This window comes from Leptopilina heterotoma, unplaced genomic scaffold, assembly GCF_015476425.1.
Source record: "Leptopilina heterotoma isolate Lh14 unplaced genomic scaffold, ASM1547642v1 Lhet_278, whole genome shotgun sequence".
NCBI lineage: Eukaryota > Metazoa > Arthropoda > Insecta > Hymenoptera > Figitidae > Leptopilina > Leptopilina heterotoma.
Window position 1 is genome coordinate 2,883,890 of NW_025110986.1, and position 15,925 is coordinate 2,899,814.

A 15,925-nucleotide genomic window follows, 5' to 3' on the forward strand; every position below is an offset into this window, starting at 1 on the left:
TTTTACAATTAAGGAAATTCGTAATTAAATGTAATAGAACATACTTTTTTGAGTATCTATAATAATTTTGAGAGTGAATCAGAATATTCTTTAGGGTCAGGGAAAAAGTGAAAATCTTGTCTGGAAATCAGGGAAAAGTCAGGAAAAAACAAAATTAAATTTTTGTGGCAACCGTAATGAACGACCCTATTTGTTCAATAAAGAATAAAGCAAATTTTAATATTTTTATTGTCTTGACACTTTTTTCACCACATACAACTATTTAGCTATACTATTTTTAAAAGTAATCTGAATTGAAATGTCGCAAAATTGATTTTTCCAAATCCAATTAATTTTGCGTGTGTGTGTGCTTAAAATATTAAGGTTACTAGAACACGTGGTTATTGCATAAGATATAAACTCTTTCGGATTAGATCATTAGACAAAGATGAAGAAGGGTCAGAGAAAAAATAGAGAGAGTGAGAGAGTGTATAAAAACAGGCAGTGGAAATTAATGTTTGTTAGGTCGTTTAAATGGCAAAAGAATATAAAAGGGTCATTATATATACAGATATATACAGTGTGTGGGTCAAATATACATAAAGGGATGTGTTGCTCGGTTAAAAGGTGAAGAAGGGGAGGGGAGGGGATAAGCATAAAATCAGAAGGCAATAAGAGAGATGATGTTGTAGTGCTATAGCAGTTTGCCGAATGTTGAAGGATGATTGCGTAACCGGTGAACCACCGATGCGGCCGTATGTCGATTACGCAAATGTGATAATTAATTGCTTTGAATTCTCTCTCTGTTTAACGATCTATCGAGTTATTCCTCCTGGACAAGCAAAATTGCAGCATTCAAAAATACGTAGTTGTCAGCTTTTCCATTAAAAAAAACTAAAAAAATAAATAACAGTGACTTTTTTTCATTCTGTCATTTCCAATTTATTGAGACCGTACAACTTCAGCGTCTCGAATTTATATGAAAATAATTCTCGTTTTTGAAATATCAAAAGTTACAAATATCATTATTACTCGGCTCTTTTTTTATTGAGGATTTAAAACATTTTTTTTATATTCAGATAAATTCTTTTTCAAGTTGAAATTGTGATTTTTAATACAGTATTTTTTGAATTATTATTTTTGTTATTTTTACAACTTTATTATTTGTACTATTACTATTTTTATTATATTTAAATGTTAAAATTTTAATTAATTGGTATCTTCAGGGTTCCTCAAAATTTGAATTTATTATCGTTAAAAATAATAAAATTCTTTTCCGAAATTCAATTATTTACGATCCACAAGTTTTGAACGTTCAAATTAACGAAATACTTTTTATTAACCCTAGAAGGAGTAACTGGGGTGTCTCGACACCCCAAGCAAAATTCAAAGTATTCCCATGGCTTAAACAATAATTTTTTTGCGCTCAAAACCCGTTGATAATTTAGTTTGAACCTCTATCTTTTGACACCTGTATGTGCCGCCAAAAGTTTTGCTCTAGGAAGAGCTCTATCTCCTGTTAAAATACGTCTGGGGTGTCTGGACACCCCAGTTACTCCCTAACGTTAGAAAAATTGTCAAGATAAGTAAATTCAAATTTTTTTAAAAAATCGTTTTTAATCAGTTAAAATCATCTGATAAAGTATAAATTGATAGGTTATGCATGAAAAAGTTGTATTTTATAAAAAAAAAAAAAAAATTTATACAAAAATTCTATTTTTATGAAAAATAGACATTCTGTATTTGTAACAACTTATGAAATTTGAAATAAGATTTATTAAAAATTTCTGTGCTCTCTCTACAGTCAGAAATTAAATTCTAATACAGAAAAATGTAGTGTATGACAGTCAAATTTAAATTATAAATTCTATATTCTTAATAATATTTTAACATATATTAATGGTATTAAGAATTGTTAATTAAAACTTTGATTAAATATTAATTTACAGAATAATTTCATAAGTTATTAATTTTAATGTTAATATATTCAGATATATTAAGGTTGTAAAATTTTAAATTTATAACACCATTTTTAGTAAATATTAATTGTTTAAGTCCATTTTATAGTTTATTTTTATGATTTTCACTATTCGTCAATTGTCTTTAATTTCTTTCACTTCAGATGTTCAAATAATTATGTTTTTTGGAAGTACACGCTAAAAAAAGTTCTACTAAAGTAGAGATAACAATCACTATAATAGCTATAAGTTTCACTGATTTGGCTCCAGCGATAATCCATTTTCGCTGATCTAGCGAAAATGATATTTCTTGAGTTACCTTTTGAAAACAACATAACCTCAAAATAACACTTGATTGAAAACATTTTTAAATTAATGTTCAAAGCGTATATTCAAATTCTATTAATTATATTTTTTATATTATAACTAATAAAATGTAAAATTAGTAAATTAATACGTATTTAGAGGTGTAAGAATTTATGTTATTTATTTTTGAAATTAGCTGTTCCCTACAGTAAAAATTTTTTTCCGTGTAATACAAAAACTAATTTTTTCCCCTAAAAGTGTATCTGTTACGGTCAATGTCCGGAATCGGGTAATGTCTGACAATGCCCGGGCATTGTCGACATTGCCCACAATCACTGCGCATTGTCAACAATGACCATCAATTTCGGTCAATGTCCGAAATAATTTATATTATGAAGTTTTTTCGGGCAATGTCGACAATGCCCGGTCCAGTTTGGGCAATGTGAATAATTAATTGTTTAATTTAATTTAAATTCATTTTAATCGAAATGTACCGACTAGTTATAAATAAAATGTCTCGTAAATTGTAATATTATATCGTTTACAATAGATTGAGTCTCACATTTTGTAATAAAATTGCTCTCACGAATAATAATATAAATATAAAGAATAGTTTTTATTTGTTTACAATCATTTGTTTATAATTAGGGGAGAGTGGGGCAAGACGGGGTAGCGGGTAAGACGGGGTACCGGCCTTATTTAACAAACGAATTAACCAATCGCGATTATATTTTACATAATACTGCATCGAGAAGATAGTTGCTTGTTTACAAAACCTAAAAGCCGTGGGAACAAATCTTTTATCTGTTTTACTAAAAAATCTGTTTTCGACGATTTTCTTGTCATTTTTTCACTTTTTTTAGGAGGCGTTTATTATTTAATAATAACAGTTAATGAACTGTATACATTTTTTTCTAACTGTCAAGGGTTACAGAAGAAGAGAAGCATATGTTTTTTTTCTTTGTTAAATCGTAAATTGAAGGGCTACACTGTTAAAAATTTTTGTTCCAAATTTTATACAAAAATGTTTGAAGCAATTATCATATACAATTTTGAAAAACTACAACACACATTTTTAAATTTAATACAAATTTTCTTATTAAATTTTAAAACACATTTCTTTAAAATTTTCAAATTATTCTTTGGAAAATTAATACAAAGTGTTTGAATGAAATTTCAAATAGTTTTGTTTGAAACTTCAAACAGTTTTGTTTGAAATTTCAAACAAATCTGTTTGAAATACCAAAACGATTTAAATATTTAAATGAAAAATCTAAACTGTTTATATTGTGTTTTGATATGTTACAATAAATGTAAATTAATTAAAAAAAAAGTTTTATTGGCATTTTTACGGAAATTCGACACTACGATTTGAACCCTTAGTCGTATATAGTGTTGTCTGTGTATAGTGTGTCTTGTATGGAGCCATCAACCTTGGGAGCTGCGCCTAGACGCGCTCGACCAAGGGAGGCTATGAAAATCTCTTGCAAAGTATCAGTAGTGAGAAACATGTGGACCATTCCCTTTTTTTGACTTCTTCTAAATTTCTAAAGATTCAATATCTTTAAAATTCTTCACCAACCGATTCTTGTATTCTTTACTTTTTTTCTCTTCACGTTTCTGTTAAATTTATGATATGTATTAAGATGTTTCAGAAATATTTAAACAATACTTTATGAACAGCAGATTTTTTATGGAAAAATATTTTTCTATTTAATTTATCAGTTTTTAAATTTTAATCTGTACAAAATATCTAACTATATTAATTAATTATATTATATCATCCAAAATGTTTTATTCTCTTAACAAGTTTTGGCAAATTAAACTAATTAAACTGATTAAAAAAAATTTTAGTTATTTCAACATTTGAAAATGTATTTACTTATAAATAATGTTTTAAACTAATTTAGAGAATTATTAAACACATATGTTTTAAGCAATTTCGTATAAAAACTCAAAAAAATTTTAATTAAGTACTTTTCAATGAAAAAGTTGTAAATTTACTTTCAATATTTTAAAACATATGTGTATTGAATTATTTTACACATAAATTTTTCAAACACTTTTTTATGAAAAGGTAGTAAATTTACATATTTTTCAAACTTATGTATTTGAAGTTAATCCATACAAAATTTTTGAAAATTTCAAACACTTTTGTTTGAAAATATTGTAAATTTACAAATTTTTCAAACATATGTATTTGAAGTTAATCCATACAAAAATTTTTGAAAATTTCAAACACTTTTGTTTGAAAATATTGTAAATTTACAAATCTTTCAAACATATGTATTTGAAGTTAATCCATACAAAAATTTTTGAAAATTTCAAACACTTCTGTTTGAAAATATTGTAAATTTACAAATCTTTCAAACACGCGTTTTTGAAATTATTTCATATACAAAATTTGTAAATTTTCAATCACTTTTTGTATTAAAGTATTGTAAATTTACAATTTTTTTTAACAGTGTACATAAAATAAGGGGACGAACGCGAGGCTTGGAAGGGATACTACCAGTCGGGTAGCAGTGACAAGCCTTGAGCCGCTCGCTGCTACCTGACTGATATTATCCCTTTCAACCACGCGTTCGTCCCCTTATTTTATGTAGCCCTTCAATTGTAGTAATTAATCAGATATATGAACCTCTACAAAGTTAACGATCTCACTTGTCAATGAAATGAATTTAACTTAGAAAAATTCCAATGAATTTCACATTCATAAATTTCTAAGTCCAAGTTGAACTTAGAAAATAATATTTTCTATTTATGAAAATTTTTCTATTTTCAAATATTGAATGAAAAAGACGTCTTTTAGACACTTTAAAGACATCTAATGGCCAAGACATAGAACATGAATAGGACGTCTTTAAGACGTCTTAAAGACGTCTTTTTGTACAAGTCCAAAAGACGTCCGCAAAAAACGTTGGTGAAGTTCACAACGTTTATAATCAACGATTTCCTAAGAAAAATATTTTTTTAATCAAATTTTTATTAATTTTTGTATAGAAAATATTTTGATTAGTTTTTTGAATAATGATTTACAAAAGAAATATTTGTGAACAAAAAATTTTATTCTTTTTCGTATTAGGAAAATAATTTTTTTTTCAATCGTTGATCATAAACGTTGTGAACTTCACCGACGTCGCAAAAAGACATCCTTAGGACGTCTTTTGAACAAGTGTGCCCACTGTGAATTAATATTTATTTAATAAATATTTTAATTAAATTTATTAATTATGTTTAAAAAATAGTTATTAAATATTAAAGGTGTTAAATTTAACAATCTCTCCGAATCATTTTCTCACTTTAAGCTAATATAATATAAAATAACTAGCTGTCGTACCCGCCGGAGTCGAAATTTAAGCCCTACTTTCACCCTGAATTTTCAGGGTCTATTGAGTGTTAGGAGTAGTAAAGTAGGGTCTAATTCTAATACAATTAGACCCTACTTTGACTCCCAAAACAGGCTGAAATTTGCCAATCTTCCATTTGGAGAAGCAAAGGAGGGTCTACTTCTAAGAAACCTATACCGTACTTTTATACCTCGTAGACCCTACTTTCATACTCATAGACCCTACAATTAGAAAAAGAAAAATTTGAAGATTTGCTCAGATTCAAATGAAGCACTTGGGATGAGTAAAAGTGGAATTTTATGTGTTTTATAGCGTCTATATACACGAAGTGTATATAGACGCTATAAAACACATCAGTATTTATGAATTTGGAGTACTTTTTGCATTTGCAGTGTTTCAAGTAATGCATTAAAAAATAATTCTAAATTTTCTTTTAGAATGTAGGGTCTAGGAGTATGAAAGTAGGGTCTACGAGGTTTAAAAGTACGGTATAGGTTTCTTAGAAGTAGACCCTACTTTGCTTCTCCAAATGGAAGATTGGCAAATTTCCGCCTGTTTTGGGAGTCAAAGTAGGGTCTAATTGTATTAGAATTAGACCCTACTTTACTACTCCTAACACTCAATAGACCCTGAAAATTCAGGGTGAAAGTAGGGCTTAAATTTCGACTCGGGCGTCTTCGACGGGTTTTAGTTTCTACTAATATATTTGAACAGGTGTCCACCAATTGGGAATTTAATTTGACTGGGAAAAACTAATAATTAGTTACCATTAACTATTTCATTATCAAAATATTACCATTTGAATCAGTAAATGACTTTTTCTATCAAATACTATTTTCAACTAATTCAGATTTACAGAACAGTATTTGTCAATTTGTAGTACTTTATGCGTTCGTAGTATTTTAATTAATGCATTAATAATTAATACTAATTTTCCTCCAGCTTTTGGAGTTATATAAGAGTCTAATTCGAACTAATTGTATCGCAAGTAGGCCCCACGTTACGACTGCTAAAATAAAAAATAAGACCTATATTGTAATCTGAAAGTAGGTCTTAAATTTTGACAAATAAAAATATTACATCAATAGAAATTAAAGCAAAAACAATTTTTTAAAAATGAATTGATATAATAAAACTTTTTTTAATTAGATAAGAAAATTCCCGATTTTTCTAGTCGAATTAAATTCCCGGCTATTTCTCGGGATACCTTTCCGATTAATAGACACTCTGTTAAATGTATTAGTAGAAATTATAACACGTTTTTGATTCCCACATGGGAAATCTACATGGGATCTACTTTTATAAAGGAAACCATATTGATTCCTATGTAAAACCCAAGAAGACTAGAGACAGGAGGTAAAACTTCGGTAGTGGGGGTATGGCAATGCTGAGTCGCTCAGCTGATGTATGGTCAGGCGTTTACTTTCAAAAAAAGTTTTTGCCGCAGTAGACCAGACGGACTTCTGCGCAATCTAACACACGTAAACACGGGAAAATATATTCTATACAAATACAATATGAAATATAAGTGTTTATATTTTCAAACATCTTTTAGTTATTAAAAAAACGTTTTAAAAACAAAAAAATGTGTAAACTGTAGCATGAAGTGTATTAAAAGTTAACAAAAAGTAATAGTCATAGTGTCGTGTAGGTTTATATTTCTTCTTGTTACAACTTTTCACACAGCACGTTTTCGGAATTTTTAACTATTTGAATAACACTTAATTTAATAATCACTCACATTATTTCTATATATCCGTTATGACACACATTGTCAATTGTGTCTCGATTGCACTGATTGCACTTTAAAGTTAACCTTAAATTAAAATCATATCATACACATATGTAAAACATGGTATACAAGAATTTGAATGTGTGAGTGATGTGCAGAAGCACCGCGCCGGCGACTTTTCGAAACGAAAAACGCCTGGTTAATGAAAGGCTTTTGACTCATCCCCACTACCGAAGTTTCACCTCCTGTCTCTAGCCTTCTTGGTAAAATCGTATGGTATAATTTTTCCATATCCCTATTAAAAATTTCCACATGGGATTTTACATTTTACCCGTTTTTGCGTAATGACCGGATAGAATTTTGGAAAGCAACACCATACCCCAAACATTTATAAAATTCAAGAAGAACAATTTTAATTCATAAACAGGAATTTGTTATTTATTTTCAAAGTCATTTCTAAAACATTTCTTGAATTCAAAAAAAGAAAATTTTGATTCATAAATCCCAATTCATAAATCTTAAGGACTTTCTGTGTCCCAGTGCCCGCTGAAGTCAAATTTCAGTATTATTGATACTTTTACTGTATACCCTTTATATTGAACATAAATATTTTATTTTCTACGTTAAATATGATAATACATACTATGAAATTTTCAAACTTAAAACCTGAAAATATCAATATAGAAATTGGTTGCAAACTCTCACGTTAATTGATTTTAGAAAATTTGTAATCGGCATCAAATTCATGACTCTAAACTTTTTAATAAAATAAATGTAATTAATGTAATTAAAAATTTAAAAACATCAATCGATATCACTACCAACTTAATAAAAAATTAAACAATATTCAACAAAAAAAATTAATTAAAAATTTTGTCGAAAATCAAAAATATGATTTTGGCTTAAAAATTCGGATTAATTATTTATATTTCATTTTTATAGTAAAAATTAGTTGTATTTACATTAAAAAGTAGCTACAAAAAGTGTCACATCAATTTGACAAAAATTTAAAAAATTTGCATTTTTTTGATTTTTTGAATTTTGTGAAAAAAGCTATAACTTTCGTTCAGCTTAATATTTTTCAATCGGATATGGCTATAAATTTAAGTTAGACTCAGACCAAAGAGACTGTAAAGTTTCGTTTTAATCGGTCAAGTAGTCTTTGTGTTTATCCCGGACAAAATATTGCGTACAGACATACATACATACATACACACAGACATACATACATACATAATTTTTTTTATTGTCATTTTTGGAATTCTTACTACTCGAATAGAAAAACTAAACATGAAATTTCAAATTCTATGCAATGTACAGACAAAAGTCTGATCTTATTTATAAAGATTATTATTATTAAAATAATATAATATATATATACAAACCAAATGATAAATTCATCCTATAAATTAATAGTTATTAAAATTCATTAAGTATAATTTGTTAATAATTGTTTATTAATTATTATTTTTTAAATTCATAATTTTTATTTTTAAATAAATGTATAATAATTAATTATTTAATAACTATTATTATTCGTTATTTATAATTCATTTGTTATTATTAATAAATAAACTTTATTATAATATTGTACTTAAAGAAAAAAAAATTATATGTATTTTCGTTTTTTAAATATATTACCATAATTATTTTATAAAGTGTTTTAAAAGAACACGCTTTTTTTTAACTTAAATAACTATTTTAAAAAATTAAATTTATTTACATGCTTTTAAAAGGAGGAAAACTGTCGAGGCCCTGATCAGAGCCCTATTTCATATCTAGTGAACACCCCACTTAGGGTTTTGGACAGAATTTCTGGTCAAACCCATAAGATAAAAAAATTATTAAAAATGTAGTATAATTACTTCCATTAATTGCATTCTTCAATTGTTCATTATTTTTTATTAAAAGTAATTTTAGAGATTTAATTTTTTTACACTTTATTTAAACAAGGAAAACTGTCGAGGCCCTGATCAGTACCCTATCTAAAATCTAATTAACACCCTAAAATAAAAAAATTATTAAATAACTAAAATAATGATTGCCTGTCATTGTTAATAGCTTCTACAACAAAAAGGAATTCTAAAAACTTAAAAAAAAAATTTTAATAGGGAAAACTGTCGAGGCCCCGACCAAAACCCTGTTTTAAATAGGGCAAAGTGGGGCATTTTCTGCACGGGTCTCCCCTACCATTATCAATTTTTAAAGCAAATATAACTTTAAATAAATTTTTATTGTCAAAATATAGTAAAATATTGTGTTTTTATGGAAAAATGTTAAAGTAAACGCAAGTAAAAAATTTGTAAACGCTTACATTCTAATTGTCCCATTTTGTGAAAAGACATGTACCACACAGAAAAAACTTGGTCTCATTTTTGTTGCATCTCATTTTGAGTACTACTCAATTTGAACAAATTACTAACTTCAAGTTGCTCAAAATGAGTATTACCTGTCGATAAACATTTTCAAAATGTTCAGTTGGTAACATTTGCAATTTTGTCATTTTGTGATATTTCATATATATATTTACTGTGAAAAATATTGATTTTCATTAATTTGAAAATATTTAAATGTCTTTTTATTTAAAAATCAATTTATTAATTAAGAATTAACTTAATTAAAGAAAATTACACATAACAGGATGAATAAATTTCCAAACTCAGCGCCATTTAATTGAAGTAAGTTGTGTGAAATCAGATTGGCACTACTGGTATGCAGGCCTGCTGGTATGTCAACAAACATTTATAACCTAAAAATTTGCTTGCCTTTATTGAAAAATTGTAGGCAAAATATATGTGAAATGAATATTACATATTATTTTTTACGTCATTTACGCACAGTTAATTAATATATTTTATATTTTTATTGGGTTATTTATTATTTGATGAAAATTTCCACGTATCTTTTATACTCATAATGAATATGATTTGTCTCATTATGAGTAATTTTTATGTAAGCTGAAAATGAGACAAGGAATCTCATTTTTGTTGCAACTCATTTTGAGTATCGTACGCTACTCATTTTGAGACTAAGTTTTTTTCTGTGCAATTATTGCACTTTCGAATATTTTAGTCAATTTATTAATTTATTCCAATAATTTAATGTTATAAATTTTAAATCGTTAAATTATTAACTATATGGTTATAAAATGTGATGTTTTGAATTTTTTTTAATAAATTATAAAACTTAGAACTAATAAATAACCCCAATATTAATGCTCTATTAACAAAAAAATATCACTTACGTTGTCACTGGCCATTTTTAACCCATGATTTAATAATTTAAAAGTCTGTTTTTAATAGTATAATTAATTTAATCCTTAATGTAAACAACATTGCCCAAAAATGAAAGGGCACTGTCGTCATTGCCCGGGCATTAACACGCTTTGCTGAATATTATTGAAAATGTATGGGCATTGTCGACATTGCCCGATTCCGGACATTGACCGTAACATATCTATTTAACTTTTAAAACCTAAAATAGTTTTTAAATTAGTCAAATTTTTAAGAAACTACAACGTTTTTTGTCGGGACACCCCAGTTACTCCTTAGAGGGTGAGTAAATTAACGTACTCCTTCTAGGATTAAAAATATTTTCATAAATTACTGATTGCAATACAAATTAAAAGCATAAATTTTATATTTAGAATCTTTATAATTAATTTTATTCATAGTGACACAAAATATTATAATAAAAATTTAATTTGTAGAAGAAAAAAATAAATTTCGTTCATTTGAACGTTCAGAACTTTAGGATCATAATTATTTTCAAAAATTTTTATAAAATTCTACGCAAATATTTAATTATTTAAAAATTAATTGTCATACATTTTTTTTATAAAAAATAAGTTCTTTAAAAATTTTTTAGGAATTCAATTATTTTTCATAGATAACAAACTCATCGCAGAATTTCATTTATTTCTCGAAAAATTTAATTATTCTTAAAAAATTTATTAAAATTCGTCAAAAAAATTCAGACATTTAAAATGTTGTTGATAAAATTCTTTATCAAAATTAAATTTTAAGAAACATTCAATTATTCGATAAATTATTTATTTTCGTATTTACATATTTGAATTCTCGTATAATTTTCTAATAAAATTTGATTTAAAAATGAATTTTATAGTTAAAATTTTAGATAATAATTGAATATACAAATCATTAAAGCGTGAATTTTTAGAAATAATTGAATTTTGAATTTGAAATTTTTTAAAATCTTAATTCCTATGGAAAAATAATAATAATTAAATATTCATTTAAAAAAGAAATTATTGATGTTTACGAATAATTTTACAATTATAAAGAAGTTCGTAAATAAATGTAATAGAACATTTTTTTGAGTATCTGGTAATTTTTAGAGTGCAAGAAACATCCAAGTTACATGTTACATAATATTCTTTAGGGTCAGGGAATAAGTCAAAATTTTGTCAGGAAATCAGGGAAAAGTCAGGGAAAAACAAAATTCAATTTTTGTGGCAACCCTTTATTTTAATTATAAATTAATTTTTCGAATTAATTAATTTCGAGGAATTGTAAAATATTAATAGAAGCATTTTCATTTCTATGATAAAATATATATATATATATATATATATATATATATATATATATATATATATATATATATATGAAAGTCGTAAGGATTTAAAATTCTTTTTATAATTTAACAAATGACGCAAGTTGTTTTTTTTCATCGAATCAATATTAAAAAAAAGTCTCTGTTTCTTGAATGCACACTGATTTCGGCGAATTACAAGGCGAAAATAGTCGATGACTCAATGGGAAATACCACGTAGGCTAGAAAATGAACCAAGGTCATAGATTGACGTTCGTTACTTCATCAGGAGCGCGCGCGCACGATTGAGAGTATATAAACGAAAATTAATCTTAATTTGAAATAAAGGAAAAACACACCAATAATACCGTTTTATTTTTATAAGTGTGGATTCATTTTTTATGAATTCCAACATAATATGAGTTACGAACCGAACTCTTTATAGGGTAAGTGTGGGTATTCCTGCGAGTGACACAATTATTGCAATTTTTAAGAAATTATTATTTTCATTTTGAAATACACGCCTAATTTTTTCAAAATAATTACAAAAATTATTTTGAATCTTACTTGATAGAATAGCTCATAAAAATGTACATTCCGACAATTATTTATTTATTTATTTAAATTTGAAATATATTATGACAGAATGCTGTGAAATTATCAAATATGGCAGTCATGAATACATATTAAAAACCATTGATATTTCCAATATTCACTATAGTATACACGTTTCAGTGTTACTAATCAAAGAAGTACACTTTATTATTTGAAAAATATATTAATTTACCCATATATTATTGATTTTCAATTAATAATACTTAAAACTATATTAGTAGCAGAATTTTTACTGCATGTTAGTATTATTGCGATTTTTAAATACGTTTACTGCGCAACGCATACTAAACATAACCTCTTTTTTGACAACCAGCGCGCTATGCGACACCTGATTTTCTGCAATAATGCTCGCACAATAATTGGTGTTTCCTTGATAAATGTCACACAATATTAATCGCGAGTCAACAATAATACATGTGTTGACAATTAGTTTTTAATTTACTTTTTTAAATACAAATAAGTAACGAAATTTGATTGAGTTTAATGATTTGGAAAATATAATAATTGAACTTTAATTTGTAATTGAAAAAACTGCATTTTATTTTTTCGTAAACTTAGACGAGCTTCGCAAAGTTAACCTACACTAAAAATTCGCAGAAATACCCACACTTACCCTATACTGAGTTTGTTAGTTTTATTTTTTTATTATTTTTAATTACTTTTTTCATTTATTTAAGAAATTTATCATTATAATATAATTTATTATATATTTTTGCGTTTTATTATTATATCTAGATACATTTATTTTTCTCAGTAATGAAAAATTTTTTTCTCTCTTGCATTCAAATAAAAATTTTTTTTCCATTGCGTGTGTATGAGGAAAAAAGTAATAATTTCCTTTTAAAAGTAAAATATCAGCCATTAAAAATTTATTTCGTGTTAATCGGAAACAGTATAAAAAAATGAGATAAAAATGTAATAACTTTCGAGAGGGATTTTTTTAAATCCCTCTCTTGTCTTGTATTTTTAATATTTTTAATAAAATATTTCGTAACTTATCCGTTTAACAAATTTTTACATTATCATTATTACTTTCATTTTGTTAAAACTGCTGTTTTTAAAATTATTTTGCAATAAAATGTGCTGATTGCGCCATTTTATGACAAAATATTATTAAATTAATTATTATTAATATAAAAAAGATTCTATCTCACTGGATAATTATAAAATTAAGAACATCTTGAGATGCAATTTTCCACCTGCGAACTTCAAGGTCACCGCTAAATGACAGTTCAGTTGATAAAATCAGTTTCCTCGCGACCTAGCGGCGATCTTGTCGTTCTCAGGTGGAAAAATTAATGCCCGACTATATTTTCCACTATTACGAACATTTTATGATACTTTTGATACTATTTTTTATTTATAGGGCCAGTCCATTATATTTCACCTGAAGCCGTTGCGGACTATTTTTAAAAAAATCTCATAATTTGTAAAAATGATGTTTAATATTCATAGAATTCACTTTTGAGAATTATTTTATAAAATTTTTTGAATTTAACTTAGAATTTTAATTTTTAAGTTGAGTTGCACAGAAAAAAGGTTAGATTGACAGTTATGAAGGTCAAACTTAAATATTAAGACAAAAATTGGATTATTTAGCCTTGCACCTGAGAAGAAATAAGTGATTAAAATCACTGAAAATCATGAAACACTCAATATTAAAGGTAAAGTATTTCATATTTCTTTATTATAAAATTAAAAAGTTAGCACATAATATGAAAGTGCATTGAAAGTACTTTACATTATGTAGTAATAAATTTTTTTTAATATTTATAAACTTTTTAGAAAAATGTAATTAAAATGCAGTGACTTTTGACATTTCATAGGTAAATTTTAAAATCAATTTTGATCTATTATTTTGGGTATGTTTGTTCAATAATCTATCTATTCAAGTAAATTAGCTCATTTTTAACAAATATCAATCAAGAAATTTGTATTATCTAAATTATTTCCATGCTTCTTTATTAAATTTTTATAACTGTCAATCTAACCTTTTTTCTGTGCAACTCAACTTAAAAATTAAAATTCTAAGTTAAATTCAAAAAATTTTATAAAATAATTCTCAAAAGTGAATTCTATTAATATTAAACATCATTTTTACAAATTATGAGATTTTTTTAAAAATAGTCTGCAACGGCTTCAGGTGAAATATAATGGACTGGCCCTATAAATTCATTCCGTGAGAAAATTAAATTTTCGTGACTTTTTTGTATAATTATCGACTGAATCGAATATTTTTTGCTTAAAATCGATTCGAGGCCTGTAATTATTTTATTTATAGGCGAATTGACGAAAACAAAAATAAGAATACAATTGAAATAAATTTAATTTTACATAGATTACTACCTATTTTTTTATTTTTAAATAAATTTTTCAATTTTATGTTTTGATATGATTTTTTCATAAAAAATGTTTATTGGAGATTTGTTTGTTGTTCCGTGTATATGGAGTACATATTATATTGTTTGAGGCAAAAGGAAATAATTTTTTTTTCACAATGAAAATTGGTGAGAGACTTTGAATTCTCGCAGACACAATGTCGCGATATCGATGAGAGAATTCGGCGGACGTATACGCTTGATACGAGAGGCAACTATTGATCGTATTCCCTCGCTGCGCAATAGTGGATATCTACGTCGTTATCGTCACCGACCTGGCGTTCAATTGCATTTACCTATGGCTTTTTGCGCTTTAGAGCAACGCATTTTCCACCGCGAATTTTCGCTTCATACGGATGTTATCCACTGTTCGCGTAATGAACGCGTGCGCTCTTTAGATCCTCCAGATTAGGTTCCTTTTACAACACACACACACACAAAGCCTTCACTGGTAAATTTATCGCTCAAGTTTAATTAGTTTTGTCGATAATTAAAATGTAATTAAAATATTTACTACACATTTTTACCATTATGTTATTGGCTGTTCATTTTTTTCAAATATTTTTTTATATTATTTATTCATAGAATTTTTAAAAAGAATTTAAGATTAAATAAATAATAACTATTTACTTAATCAAAGAAAGTAAATAAATAAAAATAGGGAATCTCTCCAACGAGGGGGAATTAATTAATACATATTACGAAAGGGAATTAATATAATAATTATTATTATAAAATATTGTAATTATTAATTATGTAATTGAGGCCTCGCACTCATCTACTAAAACTTACTATTTACTACTGTATTATACGATTTGCTACTATTTGGATACTTTTTTTTATTTGTTACACTTAAAGCAACTTTTTTCCATGTTTGAGAATTTACACTACTTTAAATTTGTTAACAATTGAAATAGGGTAAGTGCACTAGTTCCTGCAGCTTTTCACCCAAGATATCTTTTGCATATAAAAAAATATATTTATAGCTGTTACGTCACCGTAACCTATTTTCAATAATAATATGTAGAATAATAATTAATCTTAATAATTAAT

The 15,925-nt window shown here is 26.3% G+C and overlaps 1 protein-coding gene across 7 annotated transcripts in view; it reads left to right on the plus strand.

Annotated features, from left to right (window-relative positions):
• LOC122504074 (mucin-17-like) overlaps window positions 1–15,925 on the plus strand; it is a 1,014,141-nt gene that overhangs the window by 52,946 nt on the left and 945,270 nt on the right. The gene's annotated exons all lie outside the window — the stretch shown is intronic.